Genomic DNA, 23517 nt, shown 5'->3' on the forward strand with positions numbered 1-23517 from the left:
ATTTGGCTTTCACTTGTACATGTTGCTTAGTTTAAGATCAGAGAGTCGTAACACTTATTTTATAAAAGTGAAAGCAAGTTCCACTATGAATGTATTTGGCTGTATTACAGATGGTGGTTAAATTCACCTTTTATTCAGTTCGTTGTCTAGTAGAGCTTCAACTGCACTACGCTAAAGATTTAGGACAAATACGGTTGTAGTTGTGAAGATTTCCTCTTAGTGCGTAGACAAGAAGCCTGTTTGCCTGTTTTTATAATCATGAAGGGTAGCTTTCTTAATCTTCTGTCTCAATTCAATTCTTAACAGCCAGGTTCGTAGCGAAGCAGTCCACTTTTATAACATTGTGTCTTGCACGAACGCTATATAATCAAACATGAGTTATTTGCTTATAGTTGATTTGTGTCAGTAATTATCGATAACTATCTTCAATGCATATCACTACAGTAATAACAATATTTGAAGATATAGTTCTTTTTCCTAATAAAGATGATTAATGACGCTGACTTTTTTTTACTCGTTTACGATAACTGTCCTATAATGTGCAGATAAGTATATACGACACAAATCAATTATATGTGACATGATAACGTGAAATTTGTATGAGTAAGAAACACTTTATATGTAAGAGACATATGCCTGAGTAACCTCTGTCAGAAATCATAATATCACGTGGAATGGGATTTTGGCGCATGAAACGTTATGATTTGTCCAATAATTATGAACATGATTGAGCACCTGGTCATTTTTTAAAGATGTATTTGAGCAAATACATAAATCGCATGTCACATTAACGTTTTAATATTAAGGACTTTATAATGATGCAGTTCAGTTTAAGAACGTCAACAGAGGTGCTCCTATAATTTTGTTTGAATTAAAAAGGAGTTAAATCAGTTCACTATAAATAGTTAATGATGTTTGTCACATTAGGATAACCTTCAAGGAAGACATGGATCATTTCAAGTCCTTTTTGATGATATTCATTAACTTTAGTGGCATTCTCTTGTTGTATTCAATATGTTAATAGATACTATGAAATAGTAGAATAACTAGTGTTGAAACTGACAGTAATATTAGCACTGGTAGCAGTGGAAATAGTATTGGTATGGCGTGGTTCTTGTCATAAAATTAAAATATATGGCTCTTTTATTCAAGATATTATTCTGACGCATGTACATATAAATAAATCTTTTCATTCGTAAACAAACTTGTAAACGCTAAGCTTCCACATTCTCTAATGCATGTTTGGATAATTGTCGTATGAGGCCATGTGAAACAAGGATTAGACATTTACACTAATATATTACGCACGATCGACATCGATAGAGAGCAATTCCAGAAAACGTGACAGTTCTTAGATTGAAATATCTTTATTGATTTAAATCAAATATTTTCTACATTTTTTCTAAGTTCTTATATTTTTCAAATAGTTAACATGTGAAACAATTTCGAAATGTATGGTCTTTTATCAACTTTAAATAGTTATCCTTAAGTAATCATTTTCGTTTGATCTGAACCAAGTTCGCTGCAATACTTCAATGGTACACTGATAGAAAAACAAATTCCGACGATTTTAGAACACTAGTGTTTGATTTCTTTTTACCCATACCTTCTGTTATGTTGTACTTTTAAATATCTGTAATGAATTTGATTACATTTAGCTTTTGACAATTACTAGTGTCAGTGGGGTTCTAAAATTTGCCTTCTAATCCCTGTAAATTTTCATCAATATTTCGAGGGCTGGATTCCAGTCAAAGTTTTACACGATCCAACAAGATTTCATGCAACGTCGAATTGTCAGCGATTTTGATCTTCTCTTTCCTAATCTTCAAGATAAGTTCTTATTGACTTTCACCGCTTTAGCAGGTATGCTGCTTTAAAATACAAACCTTTCCTTTGAGCCTTAGTTCTATGCTCAGTATTTTAGGACCATATCTTCCATACTGTAGCTACTGACCATCGAAGCTTGTAAACATCTAAGCATGACTTGTTTTGATCAAATGTGACTGATAATGAAAGAAGTAAAAATCTGATTATAAACTTTTAAATCTAATCATGCATAATTAATATCATTTTTGGCTTAAGCTAAAGGCATCCAAGCACACTTTCATTGCAATATATGGCGATAGACTATTTATATATATATATATATTATTTTTACTTTCTTTAAAAAAAAAACAACATGTGCGAATTATCTTTTCCTGCATTAGTGTTCACGTCTTTACGGGCAGAGAGAATAATCTAGAGAAAGTGATCACATTTTAGCTTTGCTGTTTAATTCTAGATAATACATGTAATACCATTATTTCCTGTGAATCAATACTATTATTTCATGTAGATCAGTTAAGGGATCCAAGCGGTGTCTTGGTGGAGTATGCCACTGGTTCGAGTGTCAGTTAGACGGAGGAGAAGCCCCGGCTCCCACTACCATCACCATGCAAAAATACAATAAGACTAATCAGCTGCCTAGACTGTTCATCTGACATTTTTAAAAGTGAGGAGAGCAGCAGTAGATAGGGGTGAACAGACCACATGCATTAAAATCTGTTTATGAACATAAATCTTCCTACGAAAAATGAAGAACAAAAATAGGTCAAAAACGCCCAACCGAAGCCTCTAACTGAAACGAGAGTTTCTCTAATTGGGTTAGTTTATTTTGTTACTTTATAGTTTTCGTTGGTGTTTTTAAAAATGTGTATGTTCATTCGTTTACCCCTTGGAAGTTTAACTGAGAACTCATCCTCTCTGCTCCTGTAATGTGTAAGTAATTAAATCATTATATCAGTCTCTCAACCAAATATTTTATGAAGATCGAGGATCAGGTAACTTTATTCTTATAATTCGTGTGGAGTAGCTAGTGCTTTTGAAAAGAAATTTCTAAATTTAATCATGTCCATGTCTCACGAACACAAAGTCTGATGAATATTTCGCAGAGTATGTGTATAGACTCGATTAAACATAATTAACATATTGCAGTTACCTCCAATTACTTTGGGCAGTTTTGTATATTACATCTGTGTTTTGTGTCTGCCTTGAGAACATATCCGATTTGATTGTTTGTCCAGCATTACGTCATCGTATACTACGAGATTATAAATCCATCGCGGTCATCTACAGATGGGGTTTCATCAAATATCGGTGATAAAATCAATAATATAATTGTCATCTTCGTGCGACAAATTTGCAATCTCATTAAAATATTGAATCGCCTCTAACATCTCTGATCATCAACTGAATACAAAATACAACTTAACCCATTTGAGCCATCTAATTATGAGATTAAGTAATAATTGCGTTTTACCATACCCAGATGAACCTATGATAATTTGATAGCGTTGGATGATACTTTACTGGCTCTTGCTTTCGTGTCGCTGAAAAATCAATTGCGTCCATGTTAAACAAACATAATACATAATATGAATTGATATTGTGTTCGATGTAGAGCATCCACTTCCGCAAGTGGATTAACAATAATAATAACAAAAAATAAAAGGCGTGCACTTGCAGTCAAGTGTGTGAAATGTGGCACCAATAAATATATATTTATTTCGTCTCGTATGAAGACATGTGGTGATATCGATGCTTTGTTAGGAAAATTACAAGGAGCTCAATAGGGTAAGTATCCAGGAAAAACCAAACATCTTCCCGGCTATAATTATTGTAGTCCAGGAAGTTGACTTGATATCCTACTTGACGAGCGAGATCAACCAAGACCTGACGAGTATCATGTAAATACGATTGATCAAGCATGTCACGTTCAGAATGTAGCAAATAAAAATAAGGATTTACAACAAAGATATATTGCAGATAAGAAGTTGATTGACAAGTTAACTTCCATTAAAAATAATTAATTCAGAGAATCATTATGTAACTGGTTGATACGATCGGAGATGAAAGGTAAAATGCTATTAGGGGCCGGTAATTAGTCAACCGACCATTATTATAATGTTAACGATTTATTATAGCCCATGAGCTGATGTATCAAATGTTACACGTTCTGTTGCTGCACAATGGTTAGCACGACAGACAATATAGCAAAATTGTATATCACCACCAAACAATATTCAGCATGCACATTTTTATGTCAGCACTCCTAATGAAATTTATCAAATATATATTTTGTTTTTACCACACGATACTATTAAAACTGGTAGTCGTCAATCACATACATACACATACTAGTCAAATGTCGATAACGTTGCAAGTAGATATAAAATGAAGAACCACTATCAACTTAAACAGCAGCTGCAGTTGTTTTTTAACGAATTTATCAACGAGAACCCTTCGGATGTCCAAAGATAGTACAAATTGATCCTGGAAGGGAATTTCTTAGTTTCATCCAACTAAATTGCATCACACATGAAATATGTATCATAATAAGACACCACAAATTAATGATAAATTCTAAAGGGAATGTGACATCAGATTTTAAAGAACATAAGCTGCATTTCATGCAAAAACAAAACAAGAAGAAACAGTATGGCCACTAAGCTGGAAAACCCAAGAATGTTGAGATAGTAACTAGACTACAGACTCGAATAACGTTATTAGCCATTAGCTTTGGAAGGTTTCTACCAAACAATATAACATAGAGGCACTAACTGTCCGCACTGCCCTATCCAAGAAATCCTCCAATATGTCTTTCATGAATGGGTTCAATACAAATAATAAACACAAAATTCCAAGTTAATCAGAAGTTGCACCCCCCACTAAACTCAAAGAATTCATGGAGCAAAGAAGTATTAGTATCCATTTAATACTTACCAATGTCACGAGACTCTTGTCTGAATTAGAAAGAAAGGCAAAATATAAAACGGCAAACACGACAAATACAACAACACAATGTGAACAATACAAACATGACAAAATATAGCTATTTAATACAAATCAAACTAACTCAATCCATATTAAAGAAACTTTGATGGGATATATAATAAACTCAGATAACATGTAATAAGTAGGAATAGTACCAAACTATTTAATTATAAAAAACAGAAACATTTCCCTCCGGTCTAAGCGGGGCGAGAGGGAGCCGAACCTTGCTAATATAAAAATGCATATAATTATCTGTTTAATGAAATCAGTTTATTAACAGCCACACCTCTCTACTAAATAAATATACTTCATTTACTTTCTTTAATTATTTTATTCAATAATGTTCTTGTTCCCCATACATATTGTGAGGTTAAAGACTCAAACATAATAATAAAACCCATCACATTGAAAGTTTTAGAAATATAACGTGGTTCCAAGCCCAAACCATCAGGCCCTTCCACGCCATGTGGCAGTGATTGACTACCAAATTCCATTAAAACAAATTTTAGCAATAGATTTTGAGAATACTGAAAGCATGCCAAAGTAAATAGTGAACCATCAGCCCAATGGCGCAAATACAAAACACGTTTGTCAATATCATTTTACGAAAACATTTCCTCCAAGGCAACATTATTTTTTGTTAACTAACTGGCAACAACAAACAAGCATTAAACCCATTATATCAAAAAATGAAAAATGCTTTAGCATCCTGTAGTTATTTTTAAACGATGCATACCATTAAACTGAGTGCCCTCTTGTTCACATAATCAAAGCTTAACTTAAGCCGTTTTCACATTGTTTGAAGAAGGCAAAATAATTCTTTGCAAAATGTATAAAATCTGTCATTAAATTTTTTCCAGCAAAGCCCTTGATGACTTGTCTTTTTTTTTTTAAAGTGTATTCCCATTAGTTTCAATGAATATTGTTTACGATATTAGCTATAAAACCTCATTTGAGAATGAAACATTTGATTTATTTATGAAATTTCTTTCCCAGCACAGAGGTTAAAATGTTCATTTGTTTATAGAAATGTAAACGGAGTCTGGACACTATTTATTCACAGTACATTAAATAATACAATCGATAAGTTGAGAATAAAGTCCGGATATATGCCATGAAATGTTAATAAAGGATGGATTAATGTGGCTACACGCGTAGAGAGTCTACTTTTTAGATGAGCATTTGTCGAGGTCTGGTTGCCTCAGGATAAAGATGATACTATTTGTACATAATTTGACTCAGTTTGCTTGACCATCTGTTACTTGCCCTGTCTGAATGACGAACTGTAAAAAAGCATGGAAAGACACTATGATATAACGTTTTAAACAATACAGTCAGAATCATATGTAATACCAGTTTTAATCATAATATATACCTAACATATTTGTATGCTAAATGTATAAAATTCATTTTGTCTTGCATTTCACTGCAAGACAAGATGAATTTTATACATTTAGCATACAAATATGTTAGGTATATATTATGTAAATTTTGTATTGTCAGCATATCATATTAAAACTGACATGTGTTGACAACTCTATTAAACACAACATAATAACACACGGAAATGTCTTTATAAGTTGACTGAGAACTATCAGTCGTCTTCACTACAGTATTTCTGAACTTAATTCAGCATACAAACCGCAACATATAAAATGTAACGATTTCAAAAGACGGAGGACATAATAGATGGAACAGTGCAACACTTCATATCAATTATTCAGGTCAAATTCATACAAACCAAAAACATGATCTGGATATTCGATAATTTATAGTTGCTTCATTTGAAGACAGTCATTTATAAACATTTACAAGCAAATTTAGTAGGAATTGTAAAAACAAGAATGCCAAATGTGTGAAATTAGAACTTTGTAGTAGGTTATAACGTAGTGCATTCATGCAACGTCTTTATATCTGAAAGTACCCTGTTTTTACAAACACTGATGTCCATTAATCTGAGAAATGTCAATATCATGCCCCACAACCTTCTGTTTTTATTCATGCTGCTCGATTATGTTGATTTTGCTAGTAATTAAAATCACACTATTCTTTGGATCGATCATGATGTAAAAAAAAATCTAATGGCTTGTATGTGAAACAGTTGGGTTTGTTACGTATATTTGTTTTTCTTATAAATACGTATATACATTCTTCATTGACTGGACGATGATTATGTTGATTTCTGCGACAATGGTAAGGTGCACTGTTCGTCATTCCCATATTAGCATACATAATTTACACCATGATGAATCAAACCTGTATTATCGTGTTTGTTTATCAATTAATTTGACCTCGTCCATCTCAGTTGGCAATTAGGATACCTCGTTGTTTCATAATTTAATTCTCATAACTTTTGCTATCATTTTCTATGTTGTCCAAGCTATCTTTCTCGTTGTTGTAATTACTTTCCTTTTGCAAAGTTTATGAGATGCAAAAATATCCTTCCACATCCACTTTTGTATTCCTACTTTAAAAAACCCTTACTATTGCAACGATGAATGCCCAAAACTCGTGTGATCTCAGTCTGATTCATACATAACTATTGTTCAAGTTTTCAGATTCCTTCATTAATCAAAGTTACCAATATTTTTATATGATCCATGGAATTGATTATTCAGAACTGCCATTGTAAAGTTTATGTTGAAGAAATCGAAGTTTCACCATAGGAATGTAAAGAACAATCGCATTGTTTCTAGATTCTCATCGTTATCAAATGAGAAAAAGTTTTCTATCCCAAATTGTGCCCAGTTTGTATGTCGCCCAATCCATAGTGCTGAAACTGCTTTTCTGAGAGTAGTTAACGACATTCTCTCTTCTTTGGATAGTTGAAAGATTACAGTCTTTACCTTCATTGACTTGTCTGCATCATTTGATACAATATAGTTTTCTATATTATTTCACCGTCTCCAAAATGCATTTGGCATTCGAAATAGATCTGTACTAAAGTTAAACTCATACTTAGTCAACAAGATACAAAGTGTATCCATAAATAGAATACGTTTCCGCCCTGCTGATCAATATGTTGGTGTTCATCAATGCTCTGTTCTCGGCCCTGTTCTCTTAATTTTGTACACTCAGCAGATCACATGTTTCACAGATCATATATGGTGTCTCACTTTTTCTAATGATATTCAACTATACAATACTGACATCCAACTGCTGAAGTTCATGACACCAACCATGTAAATGTACATTTCTGATCTGCAGTCATGAATGACATGTAACAAGTTGCAAATAAATGAATTTAAACTAAAGTCATCCAGATCAACACGCAAAAACTTTCTCACTTATAGTATTTACTTAAACAATAAGTATCAGCAATACCATCAATACATTCACTCATCCAGAGTAATAATTCTAGGCGTCACTCCTGACAGTACGCTTTAATTAATTAATTAATTAATTAATTAATTAATAATAATAATGATAATAATAATAATAATAATAATAATAATAATAATAATAATAATAATAATAATAATGATAATAATAATGATAATGATAATAAAAATAATAATGAGGACTTTGTATAGCGCCTAATCTTTAGAAGTTCTAAGCGCTTTACAACATTAGACAACACCTATAAGGTAAAACAAACATATAATGATATGATTACAAAACAAACACCATGAAATTAGAAAACATTTTTAAAAAACATGCTGAGATTATTTAAGGTAGGAAACGTGATCACTGCGTCTTTGTGTCTATGTTCAGTGGGCAATTCATTCCACGCTGCTGGGCCCTGGTATGCAAAAGAACGCTGTCCATATGACTTCTTTTCATTGTGGGAATAATGAGTATACGATTGTCAGAAGAGGAGCGTAAATATTTTGCTGGTGTGTACACATAGGTGATGTCGGATAGGTATGGTGGACTAGATTCCGACAGTGAAACGTAGCACAGAGAACAAATTTTGTGTTTGATTCTGGATCGAATGGTGAGCCAGTGTAGGGTACAGAGCAGCGGGGAGGTGTGCTCTGATCGTGGTACCCTAAGTATCATCCGAGCAGCTGTGTTTTGAACTTTCTGAAGTTTCTGGAGTAGATATTGAGATGAACCAGACAGAATTGAGTTACAATAGTCCAGTCTTGAAAGTACTAATGAACACACAAGTGTTTTAGTGGCATCAACTGAAAGATATTTGCGAATTGAGCTGATGCGTCTCAGCTCAAGATATACAGCCTTGCATATGTTCATGACATGTTGAGAGTACTGTCCAGAGTAAAACGTAGGTTTCGTACTGATTGTGTGAATTTAATGTTAGTGTTGCTGATATTTATTGTTTGAGGTAAAGGATGTGAATGAGAAAATCTTTGATCAGAATTACAACATGAAATGATCATATGCAAAGCTGCCTATGTGGAATTAACATCCATGAGCTCCATCCGCAACTTTCTTTCCGTTGATGAGACTAAACTACTTCTGTCTTTCTTAGTACTTTCAAGATTGGACTATTGAAGTTCCTCCTGTCTTGTTCATATCATTATCTACGGAAACTTCTAAACGTTCAAAACACGACTGTAAAAGAACTGTGCAGACAAACCATACTATTTGGCCATCGCTGGCTACCATTTGGATCTTATATCAAATACATAAATATGTTCAAGATGCCATATTTCTTTCACTGGCTCCAGTCTAATATACTTAAATGACTTCAAACATATGTCCATCTCATCTAAAAACGTATGCTCCTCTTCCAACAATGGTATTCTCATTGTTCTCACTGTTACAACAAGGTCCAACGGACATGACCAACTACGTGAAACGAATTACCCAATCATCTTAGAAACAACGACACAGTGATCCCATCCAAGAGGGCAATTAAAATAAATTCTTTCGCCGAGAAGTGCAGATTTAAGGATATAACAGTATCGACTTACCTAATTAGTATTAGTATATATTTGCTTTGTAAATTTATGGTGTTTGTTTATTGTATTCTAGTCGTCGTATAAGTTTTCATTTGTTATCTAATATTGTAAAGCACTTAAAGTTCTAGCTATCAGACGCTGTACTAAATCTAAAATATTATTATTATTATTATTATTATTATTATTATTACACATACCCAGTTTTTGAGCACTATGCAAAAACAATGTTTGTATATACCGTCAAAGACCCAATTATTTATTAATATCCAGCACGCTATGGAAATGATGAATATTTATACTTACTAACCAACGAAAAAGTGTAGGAGTGCTTTACACACATTATACTTACAGATGCACAAGTATAATATCGCTTACAAATGGTGAGATGTAAAGGAAGGGAATAAACTATACATACACCATCATACATAAGGAAGGATTGACAGCAGCTATGACAAACGCACCGCTCTGTATGGAGCAAGTATCCATGTACCTAAAAAATTGAGTAAGCGAGAAAAAAAGAAAGATATGACCAAGATCGATCAGAGAAAGGTGAAAGTGCAAGACAACACTTTTTCTAATCTTCCAACTTTTCTCCTTGACTCATCGTTACATATGTGTCGCGATATATCGTTTATTCAAAACGATATATTGCGACACATATGTAACACATATGTGAGTAGTCTCGAAATGATGATAATCTAAAAAGACAGTTTTGCGAACATTAGGGATATGACGTAAATAGAAAATCGGTCTATGCTGCTCCTAAGAATGCGAACTGTTTGAATTTGCGCTACAAAAATGAAAGGTTATATTACAATAGTTGGTCAACCTATAAAGAGATCCATTACAAGTCTATTTGATTGCATGGATTAGGGAATTATCCATTACAGAGAGTGTAGTTTGTTATTGTCTTTCGAAATAGGTAATTAATTATTAAAGAGAGTGTAGCGCGTTATTGGCTAATGCAACATTCTAATAAAAGTGCATATTTTATTACCTAAACGATAACCTTGACCTATGGATAATCAAAGTTAAACAGTGCATGACAACTAATCACGATAACTAAGAACTTATTTATTATGAGTGCGTGAAACACAATTTAGAAATTGTGGTCACTTTGAACAATAATTACACAGTTGATATAGCCAACTACAATTTTAAATTCCTAGGATACAATGTACTAGGTGCTGTGTGGATCTCTACTGAATCGGGTATAGTTTGTCCTTTTAAATTTTAAACATTTATACAGTTTTGCAGATATAGGCTTTCTCCTGACCAACAACGCATTGCACCTTTATCTCATAGGTAGAATAAACTGATGCAACCACTAGACAATGAATAATTTATCAGATATAGAAACAACTGCAGAATCGATTTGATATATGTGAATAATCCACGATTTGCGTATTACTGATGTAAACGACTAAGTGAACATATAAAAATAAAAAACTTAAAAATGGAAACGTTTTCTGCCGCAAAATATCCGATGCAGTTCAGCACTTTAAGAACTAGTATCGGTTTAGTGTGAATAAAGTATTGACACATTATATAATATGATAAAACATTTAAAAGACATTGTAATAACATAACATTAGTTTCAAAACGAAATAGATACATTTAAAGCTAAAGTAGATAATAAAGATAATTGCATTAAGGTGATCAACTAAAACCGATAATTTCAAAACTGAATAAAGCAAAGAAATGTGTGTAAAATTTGGCAAATAAATACAATGCCTGACGAATTAAACAAAAGGGGACAAAATAATAGATGGGGAATTTGATGACAAAACCAAACTAACACTGTGTGGTACGGTGCTCTTAAACGTTTTGCAATAGATTGTCCACCGATTTTGTATAACATAGAAGGTGCTTTTGTGGGACTTACTTTGAACTTACTAGTAAGTAAATGCTTTTGGTCATGTTCAACAAAAATAAACTTTGGCAGTAATTAAAACATGATAAAAAGTTATTGTTTTCACCAATTGCGAACAATATTTACTAAATATGTATCTCGAAACGGATACCTTAAGAAGCAGATACTTAGAAAGGAATTGCATAAGTGACATTGGGACATAATTATATCCTCGTATTATGTGAATAAGACGTAATAAGCATAGAAGAACTGTATTAGATTAAATTCAGTGAGAATAAAATGAACAAAGGTAATCGACTATCAAATGGGAGATTGTCAAAGCAAGGTTGCTTATTCAAAGTAAGAATATTTGGATGTTTCTTTTGTTATTACATTTGTCAACTCAGTTTGAAGCTGTTTTAGAAAAACTTAAGGTCAGTAGGGGAAAATATATAATGCAACCATATCGAAGTTGATCAGTTTATAGTTTGTAGAATATCGTTACGTACATTCATTGATTTCGATAAATTGAAAGACCATTGATAAAACATGTGCAGAATTGATCAGAATCATTTAAATATTTTATGTGGTATTTTAAATTACGGAGACACAAAGTTTGTACCTGATGTAATCCAACCGGAACATAATACCGTCTTTAACTTTGTTTTTGTGTTCTGTCTAATATTTACATAGATTAAGATAGATTCAACAGAGGATTCAGACAACCCACCACCGTTAATATGGTTATAAACAGTGGTGGATATTGCCAAATATATAGTATTAATGAGACAGTGTAATTCTATCATAAAAAATCAGCGCGAAAACGTTGGATTTATTGCGGCCTTTTATTCCAAAGATAAGAGGTTTATGGAAAATGTGTTTGACTAAATTAACATGAAATATGTGGTCATTATAGCTGATATTTTTTAAATACCGGCTGGAATACTAGTTTGACTACAATGTTGTAGAGTCAGTATGTGAAAACGTGTCTATGCTATTCACTAACGTTTACAAGAGAGCAAAATTAGTGGAACCTAATTCAACTGCTTTTACGTATCATCTGATGATATAATGGAAATTAAATCATCCTGTCATGATTTTCTATTTTGTTAAACACATAATCTGTGTACGCATTTACCTTTTGACTTGTTACTCCATATTTTAATACCATATATGATCATTCTTGCAAACTATAAAATCACCAAGGCTCATTCAAAAGTCACATAAGCTTTGTATTAGTATACCTTAGAACTCATCTTCAAATATTTCAGGTACTTGTATTCCTTTAAATACTAGACATAATTTTGCAGTTACTTATGCAGTCCAACTACATATTTTATTTTATATCTTTGCAAACGTAACATTTTAGTCATTACTAGGTATCTACGTGCATCTTGTAATGTAAAGCCACATAAAATTTGATTAATTTGTTTATCTTGCACTTTAAATTCGCCAATACTTTATCGTTTCCTGTCATCGTTCTTGTTTAAAATTCAATATCCTTTTGAAGTTTCAGCTTTTTCATTTTTTTAGTGTATAGTTTAACCTTTATACATAATGCATTACTTTGAACTTGTTTTACCGTATACTCCATCGTTTTGTTCGGTCGTTATACCATACCTGTCGTGGCAAATTCATTTCCCGACTCCACATTAAATCATGGTAATTGATGGTATTCAATTATGCTTAACAATAATTGATGTCCCAGATTTTTCCTCATATTTCTTCATAAATATGCACGTTAGATCCAGATAAAGCATTCAAAACGTGTACTTGGTTTAGTAGAAATAGTTCAAACATTTCAGTGCTGAATTAGTTGACAAATTATCAATACATTAAAAAAGCGCATTTTTGTACATAGAAAGAAAATAATTATATTTCTGTTTCTCTCACAAATAAGGTTTTTTTTATTTTGTTTTCATGTTTCTTTCTGTAACTGAAAAAAGTCACAACAGTGGATAAACTAAAACAATTATTATTAAAGGATGGTTTATTGCCATATATTCAACTGAATGTATATATTTATTTCTGACAGAAGAGCGTAAGGTATCAGAATATGATTAGGGCAGAAAAAGTCTAAAAGAAACACAAAGACATTATATCATAAAAGTCCATGGTAGATAAACCTGATGTTTCGAAACGTTAGTACGTATCAAAACTGCCAATGCCAAGGTCTCCATGATAAAAAAGAGCACAATCAATAAGCAAGCAACCAATCAAGTTTGTTCAAAATAACAAGCGAACACAAACAAAATCGTATATGTTAAACAAAAACAAAACCCATTCAAACCTAATCAAATAGAAACAGATGTTAATTATATTACAAGCACATGCTGCTTTCTGTATGAAAAGATCATGACCTCTGTCATTTTTACCACCTAATAACTAAACTTCCATGGCACGCGCCACCTATTACAAGGTAATCTAACCGTGAAAACGTTGAAACGTTCAGTTGGATTGAGTAATAAGAGCTTACACTGGATAAACGTTAGTTACAGTCCAAGGACTAAATGTACATATTTTTGTAGAATGGATTTAGAAGTCTAATATAGATATATACATATCTACCTGGGTGAAGAATTTGGCAATTTCTAACTAGACTCGAAATTGTTTTCAAAATTAGAAAATATTCAACAATTATCCATTGTCTACCTAGCTATTGACAAGGAGGGTGTCTGAACAGCGTGGAACCTGGAATGAAAAGCATAAGATAATACAAAACTTGGTAATTCGGAAACTAGTATTTTTCAGTACTTCCAGCGAGCAATGCTCAGAAAATGCAAACGCTGGTTTTTATGATTAATTGAAGAACACTTAAAGGCAGAATAGTGCAGCTGAGGGTGAATTTGCTTAAACAATGTTTGGACATTTATGTATATCAACTGATTAAATACTATTTCAAAGGCAATTCTAGGGTAATGTCAAGTACGTAGAGGTTATTTTTAATAAATACGATCTCTCTGAAATCTTCGTACGTAGCGTAACGAATCTATCGTCTCCATATTGAAATCGCGCTCGTCAGTAATCGGCAGATCCCGAACGAATAACACACATCATTCCGGTGACCGAAATTTGCATAATTATATGCGAATTTCTGTACACTGAAGTTGATGACGTAAAACACAACCACGCTACCAGAAGCCGCAAAATATCAACAACAGTGAGTACGATCTTCTTTAGATCTCGTTCTATTCTCCTCATCACTTTCTTTAACTTTTTGTTTTGAGAGGAAGCGTTGACATTTATTTAGAACTACTCTTATGGTTATATTTAAATTGGTTTTTTTTTGTGGCACGAGAATGATTTAAATTGACGTGCTGCTTTGTACAGTGTTGCAAAGGTACTCGATTTAGTACTCCCTCACGTACCCCCACCCCAATTTTATAAACGAAAATCATCTAGGAAATTTAAAAATTCTAAAAACTTTGCAATTTCATTATTCAATTTACAAATTGTAACCAGATTCTCACCAGTGGACCCTAACACTCATGTTTCTGGCGTTTCAAACAAAGCGGAAACGAATTCGTGGTATGCTTCACCAAGTTAGTAACTTACATAAATAAGGTTATAAATAAGTTTTATTAATATTTGCGACTGGAGTATGGAATCAGGACAGATCATAAAACATTACCTGATCCAGCACAGAAAACATCCATCAAATCACAAACTCTCATGTATTAATTTTTGATTCTCAAATAGCATTATATTAGTATAAGTTTGATAAGTAAGTATGAATATATTAGTTGCATAATTATGAAATAATTTTACATATCAAAATTCATTACAGAGACAACTTGACTACGGTAGTAATTATAATATGTAATACAGAAGATACCCACCAAATGATAAACTCAAATGTAGAAATTTTGTTATTACCTAGACTGAAATCAGCTCACTTTCAAGCTCAAGTCTGGAGCGACCTTTAAATGGGAGAAGGAGAGGATAAGGCGTGGAGCAAGAACCAGAGGGGGAAGAGGAAGAAGACATGCAGTGCAGACTGAAAACAGCTGACCAAGCTCTATGCATAGTTCAGAGAAGAATGAAAGTAACTGTGTATTTATGCCTTGCAAAACAAGTATTAATACACATTGAAAAATGTTTGGTACTTGGATAAGACTCGAATATATACAAGTGAGAAGTGTTTTATACAACTTAGAAAATGCATACTTCTATTAAAGGATTATTTTACCAAACAGTGTATGTTTAAACTGCTTTACGTTTTGTTGCTACTCACCACCCACCCCAATATCATTTGATAAGGAAAACCAAGCACAGATACCATTGAAAATACAGAGGCTACCTCATTTCTATGGCCTCCTTATATAATACATGTCATCTATTTTGTCTATGGTAGTCACTATACTTACTTATATAGGGCTATTTGTTTAGGAGTTCCAGTAACCATACGTAGCAAAATACATAGAGTGAAGTAAATTAATATTTTTGGTACAATTTTAAATTCCTGTGATAATCAAAATGCAAACTAGCTAAAAATCATTTCATATATAGGTAGAAGTGATCTATACTAGTGGCATACACAACAAATATTTGATACTGTCAAGGTCAACCTGCCCCTTTTCCAATTTAAGTAATAAATTTATAATTTTTATTTTCAAAAAATTCACAATAATGACAAAAAGTCTATGAGATCTTCAGCGATTAGACCTGACTATCTTGCAGTTTTCTAAAAAGTTAGACCTGTGAAAATTCGTATATCTATTTAAGCATTGTAAAATAATGACTACGCTTTAATTCTTCTGTTTTAAATATGATGCATGCCAAAATATATCAAGATAATATTATGTATGCACTATCATTATAAACATAAAACTTAAGAATGCAAAAATGTTTTATTTGCCCAGATTTTAGAATGACATGAAGGCTTGCAAGAAACAGAATTTTTATTTCATATTTGATATAAGCTTTTGGGTACGAATTTTAATTGCCCTGTCTGATTTGCATTCAGTTTTGGGTGAATACTGTAAATGATTTCTAAAATAACATATTTTCTTGATATAATGACAATTGTGAAACTGTTAAAATTCTTTCAATAACGTTTATGTATTTCTTGAGCATGTTATTGTATGTACAAATTATATATCACAAAAGGTGTGAATAACTTGACAGGTATGTGGGTTACATTATAGAAAACCTGTTTCACTATATATGATATGTGTAACAACTGACTACGAATATGTAACTTGCACTTTGTACTGATAAAATCAAATACTGCATCCATGTATACACATAATTAAAACTTTGGTAGTTACTCTTACAATAAAACATTTGTAGTCACTTCTATTTCCAAGGTGGACTTGCAAAAATTATGTAAATACATGGTTGTTGTAAATGTTGAAATTTCCATGGTATCGTGATTTTAGCTTTCAAGCTTGTTTTACCACATACATATGGGGATTCAGTATGCTTAATCTTTGAAACCGATTCCAGGAGAGCATAACAAATGTGGAGCCAGACCGGCTGAGGGAACGTTTCATACAGATGTTGCAGTTCCACCCAAGCCTGGTCTTTAATGTTTTGGAGCCAGGATCAAGGCAGTGTGGTGGTTATCACCCATCCCCCGACACAGGATTGCCAGATTGGTGTGTGTGGAAAATGTAGGGAGATACCCACAGACCTGGAAAAGATGTGATGTGAGAGACAGCACTGTATATCACTTTTGCCGGTAATGAATATAAACTTTTGTTTATAATGCACATTGTTGCTTAATGCATTATTCTTGATATGCTTATGAGTTTATTTAACGTAGAATGTTTCATGAATTTTAGCGAGACTTCTTACAAAATGAAACATGCTTGGATTATTTCTTTGCGATCACTGTGAATGAATTTTAAAATTGTAAGCCATCCAAAAACAAAAACAGAGATGCATACATAAGCAAATGATAAGGAGCTTTATTTTTTACAATTGATACTCATCAAGTAGATTCTTTTCATTGCCTGGTTTCAATGTGGGTACCTCATTATGCTAAACAAATCTAAGCTGATGATGATAGAAAGACAAGATTCTATCGTCATCTGCAATCAGCCATTCCTATTTGATCCCAATGCAGGTGTCTCTGACTTCTAGAAATGCTCCCCAAACACTTAATATCAGTTCTGGTTGTGATGGAACACTCAGCGCTCATGTCAAAATAAAAACTCTGCAGTTTTTTATCCATATTTATTTTACATTGGAATTTTATGATAAAAGATGAATACACTTTGAATAATTGCATATTACTATTATTTTTTTAAATATATTTTTTACATTTTCAAAATAGCATATTACATATTGGAATAATTTTTCAGGATTTTCAATTTCTAGTCCTTGATGAGGCTGAACTTGCCTTGGCCAGGATGTTCTTGTACTTGACGATGAAGTCGACTTGATGAGCGCAAACAGGCATGCGGCCTATAGGCAGTTCATACTATGGCAGCATGGAAGACTGGGGTCTGGACAGAGACGTGTCATTCCCTCTTGTTTTGTCTGGCGGATATGTAACCACTATCCACGTGCTTTTGGACAATACACTGGTTTCATCCCCTCCAAGTTTGCCTGACCTATTTTTAAACACTTCTTACGGGCACAAATTTATATATAAATGAATACATTTGACTTCATTCTTTGTTTCGTTGTAACTGCACATAATATCCCATCAAACAATAATGCTTCCATTCAGATATTTTTAAACACCAGTCTATGCTGCCTATAAACAATGTGGGTAAGGTCATATATAATCAATATAAACGTTTCCGGCACTTGCAGATACAGTATACATTGTTTTCAACTACTGATATTTACATTAATATATATAAAGTGTAATCTGCCTTAGCAGACACATCCATATATCAGGCACCTTTCATATATTACATAGCTAAAATCGAGAGATCTTCTCCTTCACCAAACCTTGAGTTGATGATGGTTCATGAGGCCCCATGTTTCTGCTAATTCTCCTGGGATCGTCTTCCTGAAGTTCTCTTCTCCTCTTCTTACCCTGATTGTCCTCAAGTCGACAGATGAGAGCTTTCAGAATACGCTCACTCATGTGGGGATATGTTTTCTTTTCTTTGCAAGGGTAGACAGACCATCTGCCACTTTTTTTGTTGCAACAGCGATGATACTTGTTTTAAAGAAAATTTTATTTTCTTAACTTGTGTGACAAGCATCCCCATATGTTAACCTATATTGATTTTTCACCCAATATTTGAGCCTCAAGACCAATTCCTAAGGAGGAGTTGTCGAGGGTTTGTTTTTGTTTTTATTTATTATAGCTCCAAAGTACTACTTGAGACAGGTTGCATTTTTACCCATTTCTTCAGAAGGCAACATATTTTCATTAGCAGGTATTAGTTAGTAATCATCATGATGACAGCATTGTCCACAAACCTCCTGAGGAAATTCCATGAATCCCATATATCCTTAATAAAGTGGGTCGGTCCTCTGGGAAAGTGCTATATATATCATTGGATTTAACTATTAGACTTGTATTGCTCAAATTAAAAAATTAATATCCACTAGAATGATAACAACACTAATTACAAGATCTGCACACATGAAAATATTAAGATTCCTTACCAGAAATGTAAAACTATGTGTGCCACTTGTTACAAAATGACTGTACCTAATGCAAAGTTTTCATGACTTGTAAATGTGAATAATATTCCATTGCCTCAATGTCCAAGCTGGAATCATAATGTACAATCAATATGCAAAATTATTTCTAATATCCTGTAGTTAAACAAACTTACACTATCTCCCCTTCTTTGTTTCTCATTACACCTCTGCCACTATGGATAATGGGATCCAAAGCAGTTAGCTTATTCCTAATCCTGTACACAGGAGGGATGTATGAAAATCTCTTGGCACAGTACATCAGGATCTGCAGATCAGCAGTGCTTCTGAAATTATCAAGAAAATGTATCTTATAATGTGTCACTTGCTATTTGCTAACAATCATTAAGTACTAATTAATGTTGGTAAATTTTGCATATATAAAATCTTTACTGCAGTGTTCATACAGTGTCATGGATTTGCTTATACCTGATGTGCATGTATTATACCTGAACTTGCAAACGAATTGAGAAGGATAGTCACTGTACATGTATCATGTACACACATTGTATGAATGGTAACTTATTCAAATATTCAAATGGTAAATATATACTGTAAATTATTGTTCAGTTGAGAATAATAAATTTAAAGCAGTCTTAAAATATAATTGTTGCAATCCTGAAATGGCATACCTGAAATTCAAGTAATAATCCACTCTGTTTAGAAACCTTTGGTCCAAGAGTACCTGTGCCAATGGTTTCAGGACTTTGGCATCCTTCTTGGGATCAAGCCAAGATTTTGTCCTCTCTTCATTCTCTGACAAAGGTTCGTGTAGGCATTTATTAATGCCTTGGCCATGTGAGAGGATCCACTCATGTTTATTGGTGATATGATGAAGGACACTCCTCCAGATACTCTAAAAGAATGACACAATCAATATTTAGAGCACCTAAAGCTGGTCTCTATTGTCATGGTGACCCGCAATTGATAAATTATAATACGGCTGGATTAATATAATCATGGGAAAGCTATGTTCTAGATTTGGCTAATGGTTAATGTAGCAGGATTCAGTTTTGCTCGGATCAACGTTCTTTCAATATTCCACATTATTATATGCCCTTTTTGTTTTCTCCGTTAACTTTGCATTGTCAGAATCGTTCAATATTTTAAGATACTGAACTCGCGCGCAACTTCATATTGAACTCAGAAAGGAACTACTTTCTATTGTAAACAAACAATAGACGCAGACGCCATCACGTTTGATTTGTAAACATATAATGTACACTCGCGTAGTAGGCGGTTTACGTTTTGGCTGATTAAATTTGTTTCTTAATGAACTAAAGCTGATGTGTCATGGACTGCCACATAGCAGCTGCTTTGCCACATTCCGAGTTAACTTTTGATACAATGTTTCTGTTTTAGATGCCTGATTTATATAAATTGATTGGTTCCTACAAATAATACGCAAGTGACAAGTCATACACTGTCTTTCGAAAGTTATCTATAGCACGTGACCAAGTTCAAACTTATATGGACTGAGTTATGTGCACATTAATAAAGTTGTTGTATAATGATGAATCTGCTGTTAGCGTATTTAGTTTGGAATACGGCATACATTCAGTTACTTTGTTTCTTATAGTGTATTTTGGATTATATAATCAAGCCTAAGGTAGAATAAGAAAATGAGCATATAATAAAAAGGTTGCTGCATTTATATGGGAAAATATGAACTCGTTTGTCGGATGGATATACTGTACTCCCAAGGTCGTGCAGTGTCCATCCAAAAAACTTGTTCATATTTTCCCTTACAAATGCAGTAACCTATAATTACTCTGACATTTCAAGTAAATTACTTTCAATAGACTACATACCTACAAGATTTGGTGATGTATATACATGGATAAAATATATATTAAAAGAAATCAGAAGATAAGGATTATGCACTGTAACTTTGATTTCATAAAAACAATATACAGTTGCAAACGCTTACATATATCTGTTCAAAAATACAAGGACAGAAATCTCACCAAAAATTGTTCATAGCTGCTAGCAGTCTTGCACGAAAACAAGAAATGATTCATGATGTCTTTGGACCATTGTAATAAAGCCTCATTTTTCTTTTGTTTGGGAACCTTTAAAAGAAGGTAGATAACATAAAGTTAAAAGTGCACGAAGAGCAATCATCAAAACAGAATTTTTTCCAATACCAAACGTTGTTTAATATGAAAGAATGAAAACCAAATAGTTTTGTACAATTCAACAAATCATTTAATTCTCTATAATACAAAATGAACATTAAAAAAGAACTTAACAGTATTGTGAATTAAATCACAAAAGGTCCAATAAGTTCCATCACTAGTCCTAATAAATAAAATTCTAATTAAATTCCAGTGGTATTAAAAACAAATTCACCTCTGAATGTATTGATGTGTTTTAGTCGCCTGTGATATGGAGGTGTGCCAACAGTCTTTTGATGAATTACAATAATATAATCAAAGATTTTATCTGAGTATAGTATAATTCAAATAAACGGGGCCCCGAATGGCCGAGTGGTCTAAAGCGCTCACCGTTCCTGATCACTGCCATCTCACCTCCGGCTAGCGTGGGTACGTGGTAAAGCCTGCCAGTTGCTTCTCGTGGGTAGGTGGCTCTTCTCTGGGTTTTCCAGGGTTCTTTCTCCACCAGTTATACTGGCCGCCATGTATAGCCTATCTTGTGCTGAAAAATGGTGTTAACCCCTAGAACAACAACAACAACATAATTCAAATAATATAATCCAGGGTGTCCTTATCTGAATCCAAGTTATTGTTGAAGTGCAAGAATATTATAGATGAATACTTTGATATATCCAATTAATAATAATTTGAATAGATAAATCAACCCAAATCAAATACTGAGCACAACAATAAGACTGAAATATGCAAGAATGGGTAAGTTCTCAAGCAAACAAGATCAAATGAATAGGGCACAAAAACAGAACTAGGGTAAGGGGCACAAATTCATTTCTAGAACAATCTAAGTTGTCAATAAGATAAAATATGTTACTAAAATAAAGAACATCAGTGAAACATCAGGTACATGGGGGAATACCAATGTTCTAGACTGCTGAGTAATAATCGGACTAGACAGGATTCTTACCTTCATTATTTTCTTTCCGAAGTTTTTTGCAACATGCCATATATCATGAGAGTGTTTGATGGTGGGATAGGACATTTCTGAAATTAATAAAATGAACACATTAAGAAAATGCAGTGCCTAAGGAGGAAAAAACTAAAATCCAGTTATATAATCATCGCAAACAAATTTTTCAATTCTTTACGAATACACATAAAATAATATAATATAAAAAAATTCACAAGTCAATATAATGAGACGTTTATGTAAGTGTATGGATGTATAATTTGTGCTATAATGTGGACTGAAAAGTATGGTGATATTTGCAAACAAAACAAAATAACTCACTCATAACTGATCTGATTCCTACATTAACGTCTGTCACCACCTCCTTGAGTTTTACTCCTCTCTCATTCAGTTCTGTCATGGCTTTCTGAAAACCTGCCTTTTCAAGGGCTGGTGATTTTTTCTGAACCATCATTTTGTCCAGTGTGTGAATAGTCAATATTGTTTGCTGATATTCTCCATTATTGTGTAGGAACAATACTGGGCTGAATGGCCGGGAGAGTCATTGCGCCCATCACCTTAAGAAAAGATATGGAAGAGAACAGTGGAAGAAAAGAGAGAAAAATTAAAAGTCATCTTTCCAATGTTATCTAAAAGACCAAATATGAATTAATTTGTACTTGTGTGGATTTCAAACAAATCTTCAATAATTGGGGGTTCAGTGGCTGACTGAGTTGACTGATCCAATTATGAACCATTATGTGATAACTAACTTAAAATGTCTGGTAGCCTGATGATGTTCATCTGCCTCAATACCAACATCCAGTTACATTTGGTTATTTTGATTCTGTGATTTGCCCAACTGGCTTTTATTCTCCATAGCTGATGATTCTTACCAATGAATGTAGTCAACATTGGGCTTCTGTCCATAGAGTATAAATATAATTTAGCAATGCAATTTATGAAGTGCTACTTAAGGAGATTTATACATCAAAATTATGTCAGGGCTGTTCCATTAAGACACACATGGTACCCAGGAAAGGCACTTTTAAGGTGGAGTACTCACCCATAGATGCAATTTAGAAATTTCTTATCATTTTAAAATGAACTCTGTGAAATCAAAGTATGCGATAAAACATATTTGGAAAATACATTTAAAGTTAAATTTCACTGGTGAATGAATCTCTCTCTCAAACACACACAAAAACATACAAATTATTTAATATGACTGTGATAGACTAATTCCTTCCAAAATTTTAGATGGAAAAATAATTGGCCTCTGAAATAAAAATGTATAGACTGTGATGTCCAGCT

At 33.1% G+C, this 23517-nt stretch overlaps 2 long non-coding RNA genes and 1 pseudogene across 4 annotated transcripts in view; 2 read left to right on the forward strand and 1 right to left on the reverse strand.

Moving 5' to 3' along the window:
* LOC149794059 (uncharacterized) overlaps positions 1-2453 on the forward strand; it is a 30432-nt gene extending 27979 nt beyond the window's left edge. Inside the window, exon 4 of one of the 2 annotated variants that reach the window (XR_016422943.1) lies at positions 2336-2453. This is a non-coding gene — a long non-coding RNA (uncharacterized LOC149794059). The remainder of the gene's footprint in view (positions 1-2335) is intronic. The other variant, XR_016422944.1, reaches the window with a different exon arrangement.
* Positions 2454-11331: 8878 nt separating this feature from the next.
* LOC149794060 (uncharacterized) lies at positions 11332-18152 on the forward strand. Its single transcript, XR_016422609.1, has 3 exons — positions 11332-15577; positions 16981-17215; positions 17841-18152. It is a non-coding gene; the product is annotated as an uncharacterized LOC149794060 (long non-coding RNA).
* A 163-nt stretch (positions 18153-18315) lies between these two features.
* LOC149794061 (uncharacterized) lies at positions 18316-23273 on the reverse strand (annotated as a pseudogene). Its single transcript, XR_016423067.1, has 7 exons — positions 23270-23273; positions 22546-22781; positions 22222-22298; positions 21111-21215; positions 19776-19999; positions 19283-19430; positions 18316-18652 (listed from the first exon to the last, which is right to left on the reverse strand). The product of XR_016423067.1 is annotated as an uncharacterized LOC149794061 (transcript).
* Positions 23274-23517: the final 244 nt, after the last annotated feature.

Source organism: Sinohyriopsis cumingii, chromosome 8, assembly GCF_028554795.1.
Source record: "Sinohyriopsis cumingii isolate HCF-2022 chromosome 8, ASM2855479v2, whole genome shotgun sequence".
In the NCBI taxonomy this organism is placed as follows: Eukaryota; Metazoa; Mollusca; class Bivalvia; order Unionida; family Unionidae; genus Sinohyriopsis; species Sinohyriopsis cumingii.